Source organism: Vombatus ursinus, unplaced genomic scaffold (assembly GCF_900497805.2).
Source record: "Vombatus ursinus unplaced genomic scaffold, bare-nosed wombat genome assembly UNPS02014778.1, whole genome shotgun sequence".
NCBI classification, from domain to species: Eukaryota; Metazoa; Chordata; class Mammalia; order Diprotodontia; family Vombatidae; genus Vombatus; species Vombatus ursinus.
Genome location: NW_020954556.1, coordinates 23,501,678 through 23,522,237, shown reverse-complemented (window position 1 = coordinate 23,522,237; position 20,560 = coordinate 23,501,678). Strand labels below are relative to the sequence as shown.

The following is a 20,560-nucleotide window of genomic DNA, read 5'->3' as shown; positions in this document are numbered from 1 at the left end:
GGCTAGGTTATAAAGAGCTTTGAATTTCAGTCCCTCATCACCTTTTTTTTCTTTCTGAGTTTTATTTTGCAATACAGTGTAGCACAGGGAACAGAAGTCTAACACAGTTTAATGGGTACCCCACACATCATATCTGAGTAAAATATATAACATGTGTTGGTGATCGAGGCCAACTGGAGTATGTATTCCTTAATTCACCCAGCATTGTTTTTTCAGGAGGTCTGGAAAGTTTTTTAGCAACTTTTATGAAGACATCATGGTTCATTTAGAGATATAGTCCCTCTGAGGTGCCTTCTAATTTCTTATAAAGTATATGCTTTCTTTAGATTTTTTTACATCTTCATTTGTTCTCTCATTTTATGTTCTTTCAGTGCCATCAGATCAGCTTCTATACAAATTTCCTTGATATCTGTTCCAGAGGAGTCATTTTTAGCCATGATCAAATCATCAAAAGCTACATCATCTGCCAAGTCATTTTGCACTGTATGACTCATAAAGATGTCCTCCTAGGTATTTTAGCTGAAGAGGAAACTCTGGGTCCATCCTAGTCTGACTAGTGCAGGATCCATAGTTTCGATGTGGTGTAGGGGCCATAATCGCTTTCACATCTCCTTTGGAGTCAAACCCATCCAACTGGTTCAACAATTCTAACATTGTTTGCTGAATTTCTCCTTCTCCACTTCAATTTGTCATGCCTTTTGTTCCAATGGCATCAATTTCATCAATGAAGACAATTGACAAAGCATGTTCTTCAGCTATTTGGAACAATTCATGAAAAAGTCTGGACCCTCTCCTAATTACGTCTGTATGAGCTCAGAACAAAAAAAAAACTTGGAGGAAAATTTAGCTACAAGGTTTGGCTAACAAGGTTTTACTAATGCAAGGTGCCATATGGAATGATTCCTTTGGGTAGCTTAATTCCCATCTCCTTATAAGAGCATGAGTGAAGGAAATCTCCACAGATTTTCTTAATTTTTTTTTTTAATCAGTTATTCAATCCACCAATATCAGCATATGTTTCCTGTGGAGTTTTCTCCAACTTTCTTCCCTGTAATGAAGGGATCTGTGTCATCCATCAGAAACTCCTATCATAGCAGGAATCTTATGGTTGAGTAAGACAGAAAAAGCTTTGTTCTAGAAGATCTTTGTCTACAAACAATACTGACTTAATACTCTGATCCCACCAAAGTCAACACAATGGCATGACTATCATTAATGATGGTCTCCAAGTTTCCTATAGACTTATTCACTTACCCTTGGCCTTTCAGAACTTAATTTCCTTCAAGCTTTTATTCAGGTGCCACCAGTCTTTCCTTTGCTGGCTTTCAGTGTTCTCTCTTTCTTGAAATTACATTGTATTTATCAGTTTAAATGTTGTACCCTTCCCTCATATGTAATAATGTAAACTCCTTGTGGACAGAGAGTGTTGTTTTTTTTTGTTTTTTGTTTTTTTTGTCTTTGTATTCTCAGCATGTAGTATAATGCTTTCCACATAGTCTATACTATGAAATTGCTTGGAGAATTGAATGGAATTGTAGTTTAATGATTTAGTCAATGTCAGAGCTGGAACAAATCTTAGATATTTTCTAGCACAACCTCTTCATTTACAGATGAGAAAGTTATTGCTCAGATAGGTTAAGTGACATGTCCAACTTCATATACTTAGTAACAGATCAGAAATAATCAACAATCAGTTTTAAGTGGCACCTATATGCCAAAAACTGTGCTAGGCCCTGGGGATATAAAGATAAAAAAGAAACATTCACTGTCCTCAAGGAGTTTACATTTTATCTGAAATATGATAAGAATCCCACAACTCTGTGCTTTTCTTACAACTTCATGCTGTCTACACCTTATCTTCTATTAGCTGCCTGGATTTCAGAGACTTTAATAATATGTAGAAATACAAAAAAAAAATAAAGTCAATATTATGAAACAGGGAGAAGGAAGGAGACATATTCAGGGTATAGGACATCCAAAGGGAAGAAAGAAACAGTGAGGAAAAATGTCCAACTAAGGTAGCAAAATGGGGAACCACTAGAGAAAAGAATGTGAGGTAGAACTTACCAAATTTCTTAGTTTCCACTGCCTCTCTCCTTTAGAATAAATTTAATCCCTTTTCTCCTGGTTAGGTCATCAAAGAAAAACTTGGTATTTTGTTTTATTAGCAGCCTTGTTACCTCAAATGTTGTAATTTAGAATTGTTACCAGATCAGTTAACAAATTTGAAACCACAAGGACTCTTGATAAGTTTTTTTTTTTAAATTAGCAATAATTCCTTTTTGTATGTGACATCTAGCCTGGCATACTTCCCAAACTTAAACTTACATTTGGATCCCCAGTAGGTGGCAGCTACCTCTAGTTCTAGGTATAAGTTCTAGGGTCTACATTCCTAATCTGATAGCTTATGAGCCCCCACTGGAGCTCTTCCCAATAACAATTTCTCCAGTGGGCACAATTTATTCTTTAAAAAGGCACCTCTTAAAATGGTATAGTAAGAACAGTTGCTTCAGAATTATTCTTACCATAAATATGGGCTACACTCTTCTACGGATAAATAACATCAATAGAGTATATATAAATCTAAACTGCTTTGAGGCCCACATGTAGAGTACATGTGTGGCAAATGAAACTAACAACAACTGATAACTGCAGGAACTAGAGTTCCTTTTTCTTTTTGTGTAGTTCTCTTAAAACTTTCTCTTAGCTGCAATGTCTTCTGGGTGAGTTGCTGATTGGGGGTCACATTCCTTGAGCTTCTTTCTTCCTTTGTTCTGGGTATCTCTTTCTGCCTGGAATGTGTGTCTCTGTTCCATGTGATATTTCTTATTTGTCCAGTAACTGCTCCCCTTCAGAGCTATATGGCCAATATGGCCAGAAGGAAAAGGGGAAGAGAGATAGCCCTTCCCTCTGCATAGGACTAATTCACAGGCAGCTCTTGCCTTGCCATCTCTCCTGCTCTTGAACTGAGTTACTGAAATTCATCCATAATTTAGCATATAGCTTAGCTTCTTGAGTCATGGCCAATTTGTTTGCTCAGGAAATCTCACCATTCCCCTCTTCACCCAATCAGAGAGGCATTGGAACCTCACAAAAAGTACCAGGGTAATCTTTTATAGTTAGTCGAATTCTTCATTAATATCTCCTGAATATATTCTGGGCCTTCCTTGTCTATGTCAAATTGGGTGGGGAGGGGAGACCCAAAGCACTTTCCTTAAAATGACACAATGAGGAATGTAGGTAGTACAAGCATAATTAATTCCATTTTCCAGATCAGGAAAATGAAGTTTTGGGAGGTTTAGAATTGCTCAAGTGCAGAAAGCTAGTAAATGGCAAAGCTGAGATTCAAATTCACTTCCCATGCACTTGTTGAGGAAATGTTGCTTTCCAACCAAAGAGGGACTAAATTAGCATTAGTTTAACAAATGATTCCAGAGCAGAGGTCCTTTGGAATCAAAATTAAGAAGAGTTCAAAAGTTGCTCAGATAATTTGACCACCCTGAAGGGACTGTGGGGACTCAAGACTGGACACCTTCAGTCTTCCAACTCATAGCCAAGAACATGGAAAAAAACCCACTTGTAAATGGAAGGAAGATAAATAGCCATTAACTGGGGTTGGTTTGTTTTTTTTTTTTTTTTAGAGTGATTTGGCAGCAAAGTCAAAAATACAAAGTTTATCTATAGCAAGCCTTGTAGGTAGCTAAATAAACTGAATCTGTTTCTCTTCTCTAAACTTAGTCTCCAGAAACTATGCTCACATTCTTAAATGCAACATTGTAGTAACATTTTGTGGAGATGGCATGTAGGTGCCTTTCTCAAAGTTGGTGCAACAGTGAACTATGGCATGTCTGTAACACAGAAGCCTACATGAAGAAAGTAATAGTTATAAGGACCATCTGGCTCACTCCACTTCTTCTCTGAAGAGTGAGAATTAACTATTTCAGTAAGAAGAATAATTAAATTCCCATTTGAAGTGAGGAAAAGGGGAAACTACACTATACTCTACATTACAGTGAGGAAAATAATGAAGTAGATACATAAGGATACATAAGTGTATTTAAATAATAAGAATGATTTCCCCCTCCCCAGTATCAGTGTTATTCTGGCAAAGGATTGGGTTCTTGTCCTGAAAGCAAGTGGGATGGATCTTTGCCCTTCAAGATATTCCTTTTCTCTTTCCCTGTTTCATGTATAGTCTGCCAAACAAACAAACAAACAAAAACCAAAACAAACAAACAAAACTACCTCCAGGAAAGGAGATTATAAAAGCTTCCTCAGTAACCTTCTGAATCCATTTCAGTTAACTATCATATGAGAAGCTTTTCCTTAGAGTGGGCTTAAATTCTTCCTGCTGCAATTTAAACCCATTTCATCTGTTTGTCTACATTTCCAAGATCAAGCAGCCTTTGACCATCTTCTAAAGAATAGTCCTTCACATACCTGAATTTCTTTCTTTCTTTCTAAAGGCAGTTGGGGTTAAGTGACTTGCCCAGGGTCACACAGCTAGTAAGTGTCAAGTGTTTGGTCTGAGGCCGTATTTGAACTCAGGTCCTCCTGACTTCAAGACTGGTGCTCTATGCACTGGTGCCACCTACCTGCCCCTATTCATGTACCTGAAAATAGGTGATGTTACCCCCTTAGACAAAATAACATTCCTAATGATTTGATAACCTGATCAGGTGATAAAAATGGCCCAGGTGATTATTATTAACAATCATCTATGACTGTTCACTGTACAGTTTCATTGTCCCTTGCCTCACCCTCAAAAACAAACAAACAAACAAACATGGGAGATATTACAGTATAATAATGCAGAGGAGATAAAAAAAGAGTAGGTCTCTGCCTTTAAGTGTCTTACAATCAAACTGATTTGTGTGTCCCTGTAGTATGCACATATTTATCGAACTTGTGTTTTTCCATGTTGGCCTTAAAAAAAACCCAACTAAAACTTCTCTTTTCTACTCCCACTAAAATGGATTTGAATGAAGAGTTTTTGCTGGTATCTTCTCAGTCCTATGGACACTACTGGACTATGTTCCCGGCTGATTGATTACTTAAAAATAGAAAGTCAACTGAGGAAATTTAAGAGTTTTCTGACTGTATGGAGAAATGGAATATTTTTTAAATGCCTCATTAAAGAAAAAAAATAATTGAAGTGTTGCCCAAGAACAAACTTTTAGAGTATTACCTAAGCAAGATTTTGTCTGAAACTTTTGAGCTTCTTAGAAAGGAAAAAAAAATTAAGGAACCCCCCTCTTTTAATTATTATAGAGTTTTCCATTAATGGAACACATACAGGAGTATCCTTATAATAATCTATGTGCTTTTGTTGAGAGGGGAAGCTTCCCTTTGTGTCAAGTTTCCATGTGAATTTCAAGAAATGAAAATGACTAGTTAAACAGAATTGAAATTTTAACAGTCTGAAGTTCTGTCTACATTACAAAAATTCTTTTAACAGTTCAATTGCATTTCTCACAGAGCAACTAGAGAATTCATTTGTCCCTAAAGAATTTGGTATTGAGAATGGGCCCGTAAAAATAATCTCCTTCTGGAATATTTCCCAAAGCCAGCATAACTTGGTGTTATACATAGAGAGAAAGAACAGAGAGAAAAAGAGAAGAAGAAACTAGTTAATTCAGAAGTGGATTTTAGTGTTTCTTGGCACTGAAACAGTCTGTTCTAAAAAGGTATTTCATCAAAACATTTGTTTCAAATCTGTTTGGGGGCCCTATGTTAGGGAAGGAAAATTTCCTAATAAAACTTTGAAGTAGTGGCTAATTAAGGCAACAATTTGGAGAGGAATTGCCAGTATTTATCACTATGTGAAATTTGTATACTGGGAGTTCCCTATACAGATGAAATCACAGATACTGACCCTTTTCTAAATAAGTTTTTTCTCTGTCTTGGTCTTTATCCCATGACTGATTGTCAATGGGCCATATGCAATTGCCAAATGAAAAGATATCATTGGTCCAAGTCCTTCTACATCTGCTTTTATCAAAGATTTTCAAAATTAATTGTATTAACCAACTAATCAGTTACCAAACACTTATCAAATGTGCTAGATGTTAGAAGTTCAAAAACAAAAATGAAATTGGTCCCTGATTTTAAGGAGCTTACATTCTATAAAGGAGAAACAGTATATACACACATGAATAAATGCTTAATATACACCAATGGCATACAAAGTTACTTGGGAAGGATTGTATTGCTGGGGGTATTAAGAAAGGCTTCCTGTGGAAGGTGGTTCTTGGATTGAGCTTTCAGGGAAGCTAAAGTTTCTAAGAGGCAGGAGTGGCATGGAGAACTCTTGACTTTGCAAAGGAACAGAGACTGGAAATGGAATAGTGTATATGAGGTAAAGTAATAATAAACTGTCCAGTTTAGCTAAAACATAATGTGTGAAGGAGGAGTGATTAGTAATCAGGTTTGAAAGGTGGAGAGGACGCAAATTGTGAAGGATTTTAATCTCCAAACAAACAAGTTGTATTTTACATTGCAGGCAATAGGAGGCAATGTGGATTAGGAGTATCACTTTGGGAGCTGTGTGGAAGATGGATTGGAGGAGATTTGATGAGGTGAGTCTAATTAGGAGTCAGTTTTAATAATTCAGGCCACAGGTGCTCAACAGGCCTCAACCAGGGTGTTGACCATAGGAATGAAGAGATGGGTTTGAGAAATTCTATGGATATAGAATAGACAAGATTTGGCAATTAATTGAATATGGAAGATGAGGGGAAAGCAAAGAACTGAGAATGATTCTGAGGCTGTAGTCCTAGGTAACTGGTAGGATGATGATGTCCTAAATAAAAATAAGGAAGTTAGAGAGTTTTGGGGTTTTGGGGGAAAGATAATGAATTCTGTTTTGGATTTCAATCAAAAAGCTTTTGTTACATGCAACATGATGACCATTGTGATAGGTGCTGGGTATACAAAGAGGTAAAGAATCCCTGGGATGAGTTAAAACATTCAGTTGGAAATTTGAGTAGGCATCTGGTGATCTAGATCTATAGCTCCACAGAGAAATTAGGGCTAAATATATAGTTATGGGAGTCAAGTGCACAGAAATAATAATTAATTTAGTGGAGCTGATATCATCATCATCATCCTCATCATCATACAAAGAAGTAGACAGTATTGATGGTCCATTTTCACCACTCTACACCCTCACCCCACCCCAGCCATCAACTCCTCTCTAGGGATTTGGTTGCTAAAGGAAGGAGAGGTTAGGAATGATGGATTGAGGGGATGGAAGGAAGAAGTAAAGATTGTGGGGAATTTTTTGGGGGGGGGAACAAAGATTTGAACATGTTTGTTTAGTAAAATGTGCAGCCTATCTTTAATGAGTCTAGGAAAACTGATTCCAAGTGATTATCTTAAATACTCTTATTGCCTGATTCTGTAGACAAGTGATAAGGAAAGAGGAAAAGGTTTTGTTCCAATTAAGAATTTTGAGTCTTCAATGGCAATTTTGCAAAGGGCTCCCAGTACCAGTTCATTGCTTTAGTCAATTTCACCAAGCAACCTGAGTCTCCCTCTTCAGAGAGAGGCAAGGTCAACTTAGGGGCTAGTCATGCCAACATTCTTAATATTATATGATGGAAAGACTTATATTTTGTCACAGTGATGTGTAGGCCCTTCATAAAAGGTACTCCTAGAGCATTGTCCTTATGGTGTGTGTGTTTTGAGAATTAATTTTTCAGTCCTGGGGATAGATTTGGGTTGAAAAGTCAGCATCTTATTGGATTCACATGTAACAAGAGACATACATTTTTAAGATGACTGGTTAGATTTAGGTGCAATTCATAGCCATGGAACAAAGGAAAGGTAACTGGCCCAGAGAGAAATTCAAGCCGACCTCATTAGTAAGGAATTAGAGAAATTGTATGTATATGTCACTTGTGTGGAGGCAAGGTTGGAAAAAATAAAAACATTATTAGTGAGCTTTAGGTTGTGTATTTGAAAAGTTTCACTGATGTCTATTGGTCTTTACACCACAATCATTTCCCAATATTTCCTGCTCTCCCACACCACTGAACTCTCCTTTGTAATAAAAGAATGCAGTTAAGCAAAACCCACCTTTAAAAGAAGTTTTATAATACAGTTTATTGCAGCCGTATGTGCTTTGTGGCATTTTGGCTTTGCACCTTATGCTCAGCAGGAAACTTTAAGGATGCCAAGACCAACAAGATGTCAAATTGTCAGTCCACCAGGAAAGCACACTCCTCACTTTGACTTTTCTTCTGACCTTCACTTGTGTTGGAATTATTTTAAACTGTTTTATTATCCCTCTTTTATTTTTCTCTCCTTCCTCTTCCTTTTTCCTTTCTCCTCCCTTTCTTTTTTCAGTTCCCATATTAAGCTTTCAGGGCACCTGGCCCAGTGATGATATTTTTGAAAGTGAGATTAATGCATATAAAAGTTACTTAAATCACTACACTTGAACCTTCAGCATTCAGAAATTGGCCTAGTCATTCAAAATTTTACATTCTTTACTTTAAATGAGAGAATAGCTAATAAATGAATCAAATAAACAAATAAATAATGATCAACAAGCAAGCACGCAGATGGTATGATAGGGAGATGCAATTTCTTTTAAATCTTTGCCTTGTTATTACTTAACTGTCAGTGATTTTTTTTTCCTAAGCAAATTTTTTTTTTCTGAAAAGATTTGGGCTGTCCTAACAGTCCAAATATTTTTATAAATGTTTCCATAACGCAACTGCAGAAGGCCTGATTGATAGGAAAGCTGGCAGGGTGGGTGTGAGAGGTGGGCAGCTGACTTGGAGAACCTTTTGGGACATACGCATACATCTTAGTGATCTAAATTATTGAATTCTTTTATATTGTAATGATTGAAAAGAGTATGTCTTCTGGTTCATTTTAAAAAATGATGTTAAAAAAGATGTTTATTTTTGAAGTCTCAGATTGGTATGTTAGGATGCTACCCGTATTTGCTTTCCTAAGACTGTTTCTTAGTTGTGAACTGTTTGCCAAAGGAGATGTTGCCTAAATATCTGTAAGCATAGTCCATAAAAGCTTTTTTTTCAGAATTATTAAGCATATCAAAAAAAAGCTTTTCATCATGACTGGTTTGTGCTAGAGAGATGAACTGGATATTAAATAAGAAAAAGCTTCATATCTCTTTCCAAATCTCTTCCCATCTCTCACCTAGCTTGCACATTGTTTTTCCTTTTCTAGATTCTCTTATGTTGAGAATAAAATAAAGAAAAAATAAGATTGTTGTCCACTATTTTAATTCTTCTTCGAAGTAGTAATCATGCCACAAGGGACATCTCTGAGTGAGATGGATTTTATCTTTGCCAGAGTACACAAAGGAGCAAACTTTGTCTAAACCTGATTAGGTAGAGATAGACCCATCAGGACTCAGTTTTCTAACCCCACCTAGTTAGCTACCTCTACTGCTTTATTGCTATATTTTGTCTGCATCCTCTGGGTTAGCTGGGTACAGGAGGTTGTGGAATTTGCCTAACTATAATTCCAATCCTGTGTGAAAACATGGACAGTGAGCTGGAGCTGCAATAATGGTCTGGCCCTTCCTTTCTCTGAAAAGGAAAGGAAATTTTAAAGCAAACACTTCTTCTTAATAACTCTAAAAAATAACTTTACAGGACTGAATGAAAATACTGAAGGAAGTAAAAAAGAGCTGCAATCTAAATTCAAGACAAATTGATCAACACCTAGTTTTGTCACTGCTCTTTAATAAGAAGAGATGATAACCTCAAAAAGGAGAGGGTTTTCTGTTTGTTTATTTATTTATTTTTTGTATGTAAAGCTTGCTTCAGCAAGAGAGGGAAGAATGAAAAGCCAAAGATAGAAGTTTCAGAAAGTCCAAGTTCAGTTTGATATAAAGAAAAGATAAATTTTAACAATTAGCACAAAAGTGAAGGGAGATGCTTCAGAAGGTAATGGGCTCATCTTTATCGGAGATTCTCAAGTTAAGGCTAGAACCACTGGTCAAGGAAGTTGTTGCTGACAGGATTTCTGTTCAAGATCCAGATATTTCCACAATGTGTCTCCCTTTCAATTGGTTATTTATTGTTCTGATTTTTAAAAGCATTTTTTCTTGTTAAATTTTCCTTGTTATTACTCAAACAGCCCATGTTGTTATAACATTGTTTTAACTTAGCTCCAGAGTCCTTTCTGTTTTCTAGGTAGCTTCATTATATATTACTCAGGGATGCTAGGACTACCACTATTGTGAAGAAAAGGATTTTATTTGTTTCATGTCTCTTAGCTACAGAGAGAGAGAAAGGGAGAGAGAGAGGTGGAAAGAGAATTTTAAAAAAAATAAAAATATCAGAGAATGTCTCCAAAATGGTGCAGAATTGTAAGAAATTTTTGGAATAAGATATTTGAGTTCGGTGGTTTTGCTAATCTGTTTACCTCTTTTAAAATCCAATCCTTTACAAAGAAATTATATATTTTGGTTTCTCAGGCATAAAAGTTTCAGCCTACTATACCTCCCATGTTCACCCAAATCAACTTACAACTAAACTTATTTAAGTAAGAGACTCCAAATAATGTGCTGAAATAATAATGAATAATTTATTTGAGAGGAAGTAAGGTTTAATGTAATTCAACTTGCAGAATTCAACACTGGGCAAATTATGGCCTCCAAAAAAAAAATTGGAACTCATCCACTCTGGGCAATGGACAGAGGAAAATCTTAATCCATAATATGTAACTGATCGTGAAAATAATTTACAATATTTTTCAACTGTCCTGTGTGCTTTGTGAAGTCTTGAGCAAAGCAAGTGCCAGGCATTAACAAAGATGTTTTTCATACATAGTTTCAAACCAGTCATTGAGGTTTTATGTTTCATCTCCTTTAGTTTGTCCTCTTACCTCAGTAGAAATACTCAGAATTCTTATGCAAAATGCCAATGTCCACTTGGCTCCACATCTGAGACAAATATTCAACAAATGTCGCAAATCAGTGATTTATGCCAGTCAATTTAGCCTTATGATTGAGAGTTTACCATGTAGCCCTGATCTTCAAGGTTTTGCAAGTGGGCAAGTTTATCCTGTCATTACTTTGTACTTTTTTTTTTTTTCACCCTAGAAATGAAGTAGATAAGGAAGAAAAACAACCAAGACAGACCTTATTTGGAAATGAGGCACCTGGATTTCCTATCTGAAAGTGTGCTGGTGATGTGGAGAACTAACTGTATATGTTAATGGTAATTTCAGAGAGTAGATAGGAAAGGATGGGTACCATACATTTTGGTTGAGGGTGGCCCAAAAAGAGACCACAGTGTATTACCATGTGGTGCTGGTGTTTTCAGATTAAGATGGGGGATTAAGGAATTTTACTCAGCAATTTGAGATGCTTTGTTAAGAACTGAGGAGATTTGAGCTGCTTTGTTCTCAAACCACATGTTAGTGAAAAAGCAAACAGGCACTTAATCCTGACAGACAGCAGAACTTGACATCAATTTGCCCCTTGGGAGGTGACCAGGAGTTCTCTGTGACTGGCTAAAATGGTTGTTCCTTGTTTCTGTGGAGTCTAATGCCAACGTTCTATCCAAACTAGTAGTGCAGTGTCCTGCACCATAATTCATAGCCACTGGAGGCTGGTCCTCACCTTTTAAAGACTAAGGCGACTCTGTTTTGTTTTTCTTTTTTTCTTTTTCTTTTTTAATGGAAAGAACCCAAGAGATGCTAAGGTACTTACCAAAGAAAGTTTAAATATTTCCTAACTTCTGGTCATTCCAGTGTAAAACAGATCGTATGGAGTAGAAGGGGGAGTGATATGGGGGAGGCTCAGAATTTTCCTGTTGGAGATATTGGATGGGTTCCTATTGCAATAAAAGTCTACCAGCTGACATATAGATAACCACTACATACACATGACTGTGTATTTCCTTTTGACATAAATGTTAATGTCTTATGCAGAGCTTAAGATTCTTTTAAAAACCAGTCACATTTTGAGGTCTTATCCTCTAGGGTCATTGAAATGACAACTGCTTTTTTTTAAGAGAGAAAAGGAGCTCATTGAACTGGATTTCATACATTGATAAACTTTTAAATATACATAAACACAAGATCTGGCACAAAATCTTAAACTGTGTTAGAAAAATCTGGCTTTTCCCTCCTGTATTGTGTCATAGATTTGAAGTGTACATACTGTACTTTGAGGGTTTACTGAACTTTGGCATGTTAAGGGGAACAGTTACTCAAATCAGATTAGAAGAACCCAATTTACAATGTAGACTTCACATTTAATCTTATTACATGAAATAGGTATTCTGGGTTGCTATTTAGCGCATCCAGAGCTCATGTTTTACCTTGCGATATAAAGGTAAATGTGTTCTAGGCCATGTTATCATTATTATTAATAATAATAATGCAAAATAAATGCCACCATTACAGATATGTGGGAGAGTGTGGCAGGGTTGCATTTCACACTTACCTTGATAAACAGCATGAGCCAAGCTAGGCCCTATACCAATGTAACATTTTAGGGCACTTGGGCCTTTTATGCTAATGGTGAGTTCAACAAGGTTATCTTCTTAGAGTTTTGTTGGATTCATCTGATTCAAATTTTTACCAGGACATGTGCAATCGTGTATGAACTTTCAGGAGTATCCTATATTGTGAACAATATAAAAACTCAGGTCTCCATCAAAAGCCCAATAATAACAAACTGATACATAATGTGATGGGAAACATTTTGAGTAAGAAAATAGATTCAGGTTTCAGGCTTCCCCTAACTGATGGCAAGAATTTATTTTTTCTTTGATTTGTGAGGGGAAATGCCTTTGCCATTACCCAAAGAAATGACCATATAAATATATTCATGTGGCTGCATTTAAAAAAAAAATTGAAGCCCAAGAACCATTTCAAAGTGTGTGGTTCTCACTATTTATTTATTTATTTATTTATTTTAAATAACAACTGGAGACAATTTGAAAGTAGGAGATTTTGCAAAGGGACAAATTCATTTACTTCATTTAGAGAATAAGATCCAAGTTCCCGAGCAGGCAGATCTCTATTTTTACTCAGGTTTACTAGATAGCATATAAGAATCAAATAATGGGTGAACTGAAATCAGGAACACAGTATTCATTCATTACACTCTCGTATCGTAGAGCAAATTCAGGGTGACTCAAGGGACACAATGTCTTGTAAAACATATGTACTTAATATAAGGGTCATAAAACTTATTAAATTAAAAGCTAGGTTAAAAATAGGAAGAAAATTTATGCTGCTGTCTAAAATAGCAATAATTTCCCTTTGGCCTTTCCCTTTCCGACTAATATGGGTTCTGGTCAGAAAAAAAAAGTCAACTTATAAAGTCTTTCATTTTATAGGACAAAATACACGTCTCATTTTGTAGAATCTCACATTTAAAAAGGCAGGTGATATGGCTAAAAAGAAAGAAGGAAAAACAATATGATATTGCACTTTTAACTTAGAACAGGAATTCAGAGACACTTACATCATTGTCCATCAGCACAAACAAAATCTATTAGCATTACCCTGGCATCAGGGGAGAATAGGTTGAGGGAGATCAGGAGGCAACTGAAATTATAAAGGGCTTAGCCTTTCTCCACAGGCAGCAGTGACATGAACTGAGGTGAGGGGCCACATTGCTCTTCTGTCACTGTGGCAGCCCTTTTCTGAAAGAATCACTTTATCACCATTTAAACAAAATTTGAGTTGTGGCAAAGTCAGTGACAGCCAGGAAATTTGAAGTCAAGGTTGATAGTCTATCCGTGACTCCCACTGTCATATAGGGGCCCCCACAGTGTAAAGAGATAGCAGAATGTTGGTCTGCTAAGCGAAACAATCTCAAGTGTTTGGGACACCGTTGGGGCAGTTTGGGGGAGGGCTTGATTTTTCTTGTATTTGCTCCTTTTAAAAAAGTGCATTCAAAGCATTTAGAGCATGTGCTAGAGTTTATCCCTTCATACATTTCATAACAGCTTTCCTCTTTGTTACGAAATCTGAAACTCACATTGGTGTCATTTTTTTTCTTCCCTCATATCTAGCTAGGGGCTTTTTAATTATAGGTTTCTAACTTTATCTTAAAGTAAAAGAAACATGCCAGATAATGGTTTGGGGGAAATAAAATGTAGACATCATAAAAATAATCAGAGAATTTAAACGTCTTCAGGTATAAGGTTAGGTACTAATTTACTTTTGTACTACCTGTTCAAAAAAAGGACAAAACCTTGCTTAAAGTTAGCTGAGAGTCACTGATTGGATAAGTGTCTACTGTCCCAAGGCAGACTAACCACCTTGATAAGCACAAACCCTATCAGGGAAAGTGATAGGCAATGGAAAAACTCTTTTTTGGAAGAAGTGGGGAAGCAGAAGAATCCTATTCCTCTGCATGATGGTTCTTTGAGTGGTCAGGGTGGAGACACGTTGCAAGAGTGATTGGGGAATCATGCTTGCCTAAGTTGCGTCCTCCCCCCGGCTGTATTTTTGATCTGTCACTTTTGAAAAAGATTTCTTTCTTAACACACCAAAATGCATTTTCCCCTTCTTACCACCTCAAAGTACTATTTTTTTTTTTCAACAGGTCACATCTTGTGCCTGCTAAACACAAAGTATCCTTGTTGAACAAAGAGGTGGAAAGCACATCCGCTTTCAATCAAGCAGGGATTCTTGAAATCACAAATTAATCTTTTTTGTTTAATTTGGCACTGCTGATCACAAAAATATAATTTTGGTCCACATGCTAAGATATCGTAGGCTCTGTCTGGGATTAGTTTGCCTGAGTAAACTCTGGGTACTGAGAAAACACCAAACCATTTTTTTTTTCTGTTTAATGTGCCATTTTGAGCACTGGGCTTAGAAGAAACAATGAGCATCTGGTACTGGGACACTCACAGACCTGGTTCAAAGAGTTCTGCTACTAGAGCTTTTTATAAGATGATTATCATGAAGCTGTATGCAAAATAGTTTCTACTTTTGATCTGAGGTCAGTGAAAAACACTTTGGGATTCGTATGAGAGAGTAAGCTCTCTGAGAGTAGGAATTGTTTCATTCTTTGAATTCCTAGTGCACAGCATAGTGACTGATGCAAAGTAGGTGTTTAAGAAATGCTTTTTTCTGATTAATCTATCCCATTGTCCTGGATTCTAAACTTTTTAGGTTCCTACAGGGTGTGGGAAAGCATGGATATAAAGTTGCTTCTTCTTCTTCTTCTTTTTTTTGGAAGTTTCTCTTTTGAACCCACCAACTTTCTGAAATTTAAGCACATTGTTCATTGTGTAATTATAGATGAAATATTAAAGAAGTGGACTAATTATCCACAATACACTTGAGTCCAATTAAAATAGCATCTGTGGTGAATGTAGGGGTATTCTCTTTCACTAATAAGAAATACTTTCTTAACAACAGAGAATAAAATCTCTAAATTGGATATGCTGTTGAGATTATAAATATCCTATTAGCATATAAAATGAGGATTAACCTTATTTAATCACTGCATGCTTGATCATCAAAAGTCATGTTTCACCTCTGTAATGTAGCTGTAGCCACTCTAGGAAAAAAAAAAAACAAACAAAAAAGCAACCTACGCATTAATAAATTTAGCTAACTAGATGCAGTTCTTATGTCCTAAATTAAACTGATGGAGAAATTTGAGTATCCCTATAATTGCCTAACAAAATAGTCCAAATACTTTCACCTACTCAACATGATATTTTGACTGATTTAAATTTAAGTCATTGCAGTAGCAGGAAAGAAGCTTCTCTATAGTGTTCAAATTAGCGTACTTAAAAATAAACCAAGTGTACTGCAAGTGGAATCAACAACCAATCTTATATAACAGCCTAAGTGACCTTTCAGAAATGTAAATGAAGTCAGTCCAAACACTGGGGGAATGGAGGAGATGAAACTTTTTTTTTTTGATTTAAAGAGACTGAGTGCACACTTAAAGAGAAAAGGTTTCTGACAATTCCTCCACTTATCACATCGGCAGAATGTCTATCTAAGGATAGATGTTTCTTTGACCTGATTGACACAGTCATCATTTTGAGCATATGTATAAGGCTTTTGCTTTTATGTTTTGTGAACACAGTTCAGGCCAATCTATCCAAGAAGTGACCCCTACTGTTCACCATGGACGAGGGTCTTCCTTGTTGAGCAGATTTCTGTAATTACTGAATTATTTGGAAAAAGAAAATAAAACAAAATTTCTTCCATGGGGCTATAGAAAGGAACAATCAGAAGAAAGCTAACTGTAACAAAAGGTACCATTTCTGTTTATCACTATTGGGTTGTATCACAGCAAAGCTAAAAGATAGAAAGAGACAGCAGCCAGGGATGGTTTGCTCATTAAGGGATATTTGTTGTGATAGGTCAGAAATCAATCTTTTATTTTTGTTTTAAAACTGTTATTGTTTATGTTCCTTTCAAGACTTAAAGGCCATTTTTCTTTCATCCCAATGAAACCCTTAAGGAGTCCGAAGTATAAACATGCTTAGAAATATTACAAACAATTATGGCTATTACAACTTTATGTTTCTAATTTGGTGATTTAAAACAAAATTTCACACATGAACCATGGCTATCCTGGATCACCTTTTTCTGAGTAACCTGCATAACTTTTTCCCTAGCCATTTTTATCCTAGGAATCACATTCATTCAAAACTTCTGGGACACATTCAATGTAAATTGAAAGAGACTGAGAATAAAGTGGACTTAGCCAGGCTGGAGCTGTGAGGGTGGTGTTCTGTCAGAGGCCTGTGGGTGCAGTGACTGAATCCAGAAATATAGATGGAGGGCAGAAAAGGGCTGTGGGTGGCACAACATCAAAAACATGAAATAAAAAGTCAATTGCTCACATTAGGAATAGAAGTTCAGGGATGTCAATATAAAGAAACCAAAAACAGGCAAGAAAAAGAATGTGAAAACTCTTTCAGTCTTCAAGGTCAAACTCCTGAGCCTAAGAACTTTTTGTTCAGCTCAGCACACAGAATATTCATGTCCCCCTTCAGTTTTCTCGGGCCCTTATGGCATTTTCACAATAAAAAATGTAGGAAAGCTCCTTATGGTTTCATTTCTTTTATTCTCTGGAGTGTCAAGCATAATGTGAATATAATATTAGGGGTAGCAGTTATCTTTGCCTTTTCAAATGAACTAGTCAAGTAGCAAGCTTAGTTTTTTTTCCACTAAAATTTATCAAAATGTATACTGTGCCATATGAGTCATTAATGTGTTTTTCAAATGCTGGGTGGATTTAAAATACATTCTATTGTCTTCAATTTTTCAATGAGATTTTAGATTTGACAATATAATATCCCTTTAAATACTCTTAATTTAAAAAAAAAAATTCATCCTGGTCTGGCTTGCATAGCATTTTAGCCTTCCCTAAGAATTGTTACATCTTGGGTAATGACTTGATTGTGACATGAGATCAGTTTTACTTTAGAAAAAGAAGTAAGAGACAGTCTCTTTCTCTCTCTCAAAAAAAGAGGAGGGTTTCTTGATTGCAAAGCCCAAAAGGGGACATGACAGCAAAATGTGGTTTTCCCTGAAACAAAAGTGGGGACCACATATCTAGTGTCCTTAATGTAATTCATTGCTTGTTTCTAAGACTCATCATACAATTCTTCCATAACATAGAGAGGACTTTGTTAAATTGTAAATGAGTTAATACTCAAGCACTCTGTGGAAATATATTCTTCCCCTATAGCCCATACATTAATTCTGCTTAGTTATGGTGGCTCACATTTTCCCGGAACAATCACAGAGAACTTAATTCCACTCATACAACATCACTTTAAAACGGTGACGCTCTCTTAATCAACCTTTGTATCAGCCACAAATGTGCAGTATGACCTAATTTGAAAACGTCTCAAAGTGCTGACTCAAACTGTTAGTGAATGAAGGCCAGTCATTACCATTATGGCACTAATGTGATGCAAAATAAAATTGAGTTGCATCAGCTGAACATTAGTTTGCAAAAATATTAGTGATTAAAGCCATTTTCTGTTCATATTTTATTTATGTTTATAGGAGATTTATACCTTTTTTTTTGTTTGAAACAGCCCTGCAACAAAAATTCCTGAGTGCCAGAAGAAGGAAGTCACATTTTTAACCCTGAAAAAGTCAAACCAGAACTATAGATCATCACGTGCATGTCACGAGATGCCCTTTCTTAAAGATGAAGGCATATTGTTGCAGAATTGTTATTAAAATATTTACACACATGTAAGCAAGAACATATGAAAAATATCATCTTCCTCTGCACTTTGGTGACACATTCCAAGACTTTACCCCTAATTTTAACAGGACTGGTACTACTTACTACTTTGTACCAATCACAATTGTTTGGTGATATTTTTTTTTCCTGGTGGAGGACACCCCCACCCCCTCCATTCCCTGTCACTTACCCTTCCTTCCAAAAATAAATTTCAAAGAGGTGGGGGAACTATGCCTACTGAGAAATTTGTCATTGCTTACTTCTAAGATGGGGGGAAGGGTATAGGAATAAAAATGACTCAGCTTTGCTACAGCTGATAATGCTTTATGAAATGCAGCATGAAACATTTCTCTCTTTACAGCTTAGATGTTTTGGGTGGGAAAACTTCCCCAGATTACTTGGCTTACAAATACTTTTGCATCCTAGTGCTAGTACTAGTTTCCACATCAAAACTGGTGAATTGTAATTGAAAATAAATCAGAATGAATTTTAAATTAGTGGGATAGATCCAGATAACTGTTCAGAAATGGCATCCAATACTCCATTTTGTGTCTCTTTAATTTTGCAGTGCCCCAAATAAAAATGATCTACTACTGATAAAATGTCTCTGACTTCATTCTTTAATGGTACCAAACAAGACAAACACATAGCACACATGTACACGGAAGACAAGGGAGATGGGCGTATTCATTTAAGTTTTAAAGGATAAGAAGTTGTTGTTAGCAAATTATTTTTTATCTTGTTGCTTGTTAAGTATGCATATATACAGATATGTATATACACACATATATACATGTATATGTGTATCTACATACACATATATACACATATGTATATATATGAATATGTGTATGTGATGATAGAGTGTGGGATAAGTTAGAAAGTCCTATTGTGTGATTATGCTTAAAATACTGATAAATTATTTTCATTCACTATGAAAAAGGCCATCTTATCCCAGCAGCATAATGATCAAGAATTTTCTAATATGGCACAATGTAATGTATTAGCCCATTTTTACATTGTTTTGAATGTGAAGGAAAGCTTGTCTGTATTGGACTGTATTTTTTTTTTTTGTGGGACATTTTCTATTTCCAAACCAAGATCATCCAGAAAAAAATGAATTTTGAACTATTTAAAAATAAACACACCTAAAGCCAATATACAAACTCACTCTCACAGCTATGTATACATTTTATTTAATAAAAGTAGGATCGCCCATTTTCAGGTAAAATACTGTTCTAGTTCTGAGGCTATAGGAAAAATCAGCTCTGGGTTGGTGGTGTTTGCAAATGGATTTCCAGTCTTTTAGCAGTTCATCATTCATAAACAATAGAGGAAGTACAGAAGCAGTCCCTCTAAGGAAAAAAAATCTTTTTAATAGATTCCACTTTGTCTATTTCAGGACAAGTTGTGTGCCAAGTTGGGGTATTTCTGAGATGTAAGGCACTCCATTGCTGTCCTTGGAGTAGAGGTGTGCATCACTGGATTGAATATAAGGGGTGAATCCCCCCTGCCTTCTTAATTGCTGATTTACTGTGCTTTCCCTCAGGCCATAACTGATGATCTGTAAGCTTGTTAAATTTCTGAGACAAATACTAAATATAATCAATATATAAAAATACAAAAAGAGAAAAAAATGCAATGAAAATTTATGACCTTAACATTCCTTCAGGGTCAAGCAATTTATCAAATTCTCTCACTTTCTGGTTTCAATTACACAGCTATTGTGGAAGGAACTTATTTTAGCAGGTTCATTTGCCTCAGTGGGGAATACAGGACTTTGGCCTAATGCTTCACCTTTAGTGCAGGCCATTTGAGCCTTAGAACAAATACCAATCATCACTCTTTGGGAAAAAAAAAATCTGCATCGGCGTGGCCTATTGGAATAGGGTTTCTGTCAAGGTAAACGGTTGTCGGCAATGACTGTGGTAGAGTGGCGATAAATCCCATTTTATTGCTGAAAAATTCCAGCTTCTCTCCATGCCTGACAGCTCCCCACATTCTCATACCCATTTGGGCAATTTCTGTACTATGTCCATCTGGTTCTCATTACGTCTCAACCTGCCTGTGTCTGATCCAGAAAAAGTGCAGGTCAAAAATGGGGGAAAAGAAACCAAGGTGATGGACAAAACAGAAAAAGAAGGGGAGGGAGGAGAAAAATAGAGCACAACCTTTCCAGTTGAATATCAGAGAGGTGGCCATAAAAGCCCATTTAAATATATCAAAAAACTGGTAATGACAAAGCTCTGAGAACCCAACAGAACCCATGTCTTTGGACTCAATCCTTTAAATGACACTAAAAGAGGAAAAATTCAAGACCTTATCCCTGTTAGAATACAGCATACACTGCCAGCATAACTGAAGGCCTAGCAG

At 36.2% G+C, this 20,560-nt stretch overlaps 1 pseudogene; it reads right to left on the bottom strand.

Moving 5' to 3' along the window:
- Positions 1-265: 265 nt before the first annotated feature.
- On the bottom strand, positions 266-18,124 carry LOC114045143 (annotated as a pseudogene).
- Between the last annotated feature and the right edge of the window lie 2,436 nt (positions 18,125-20,560).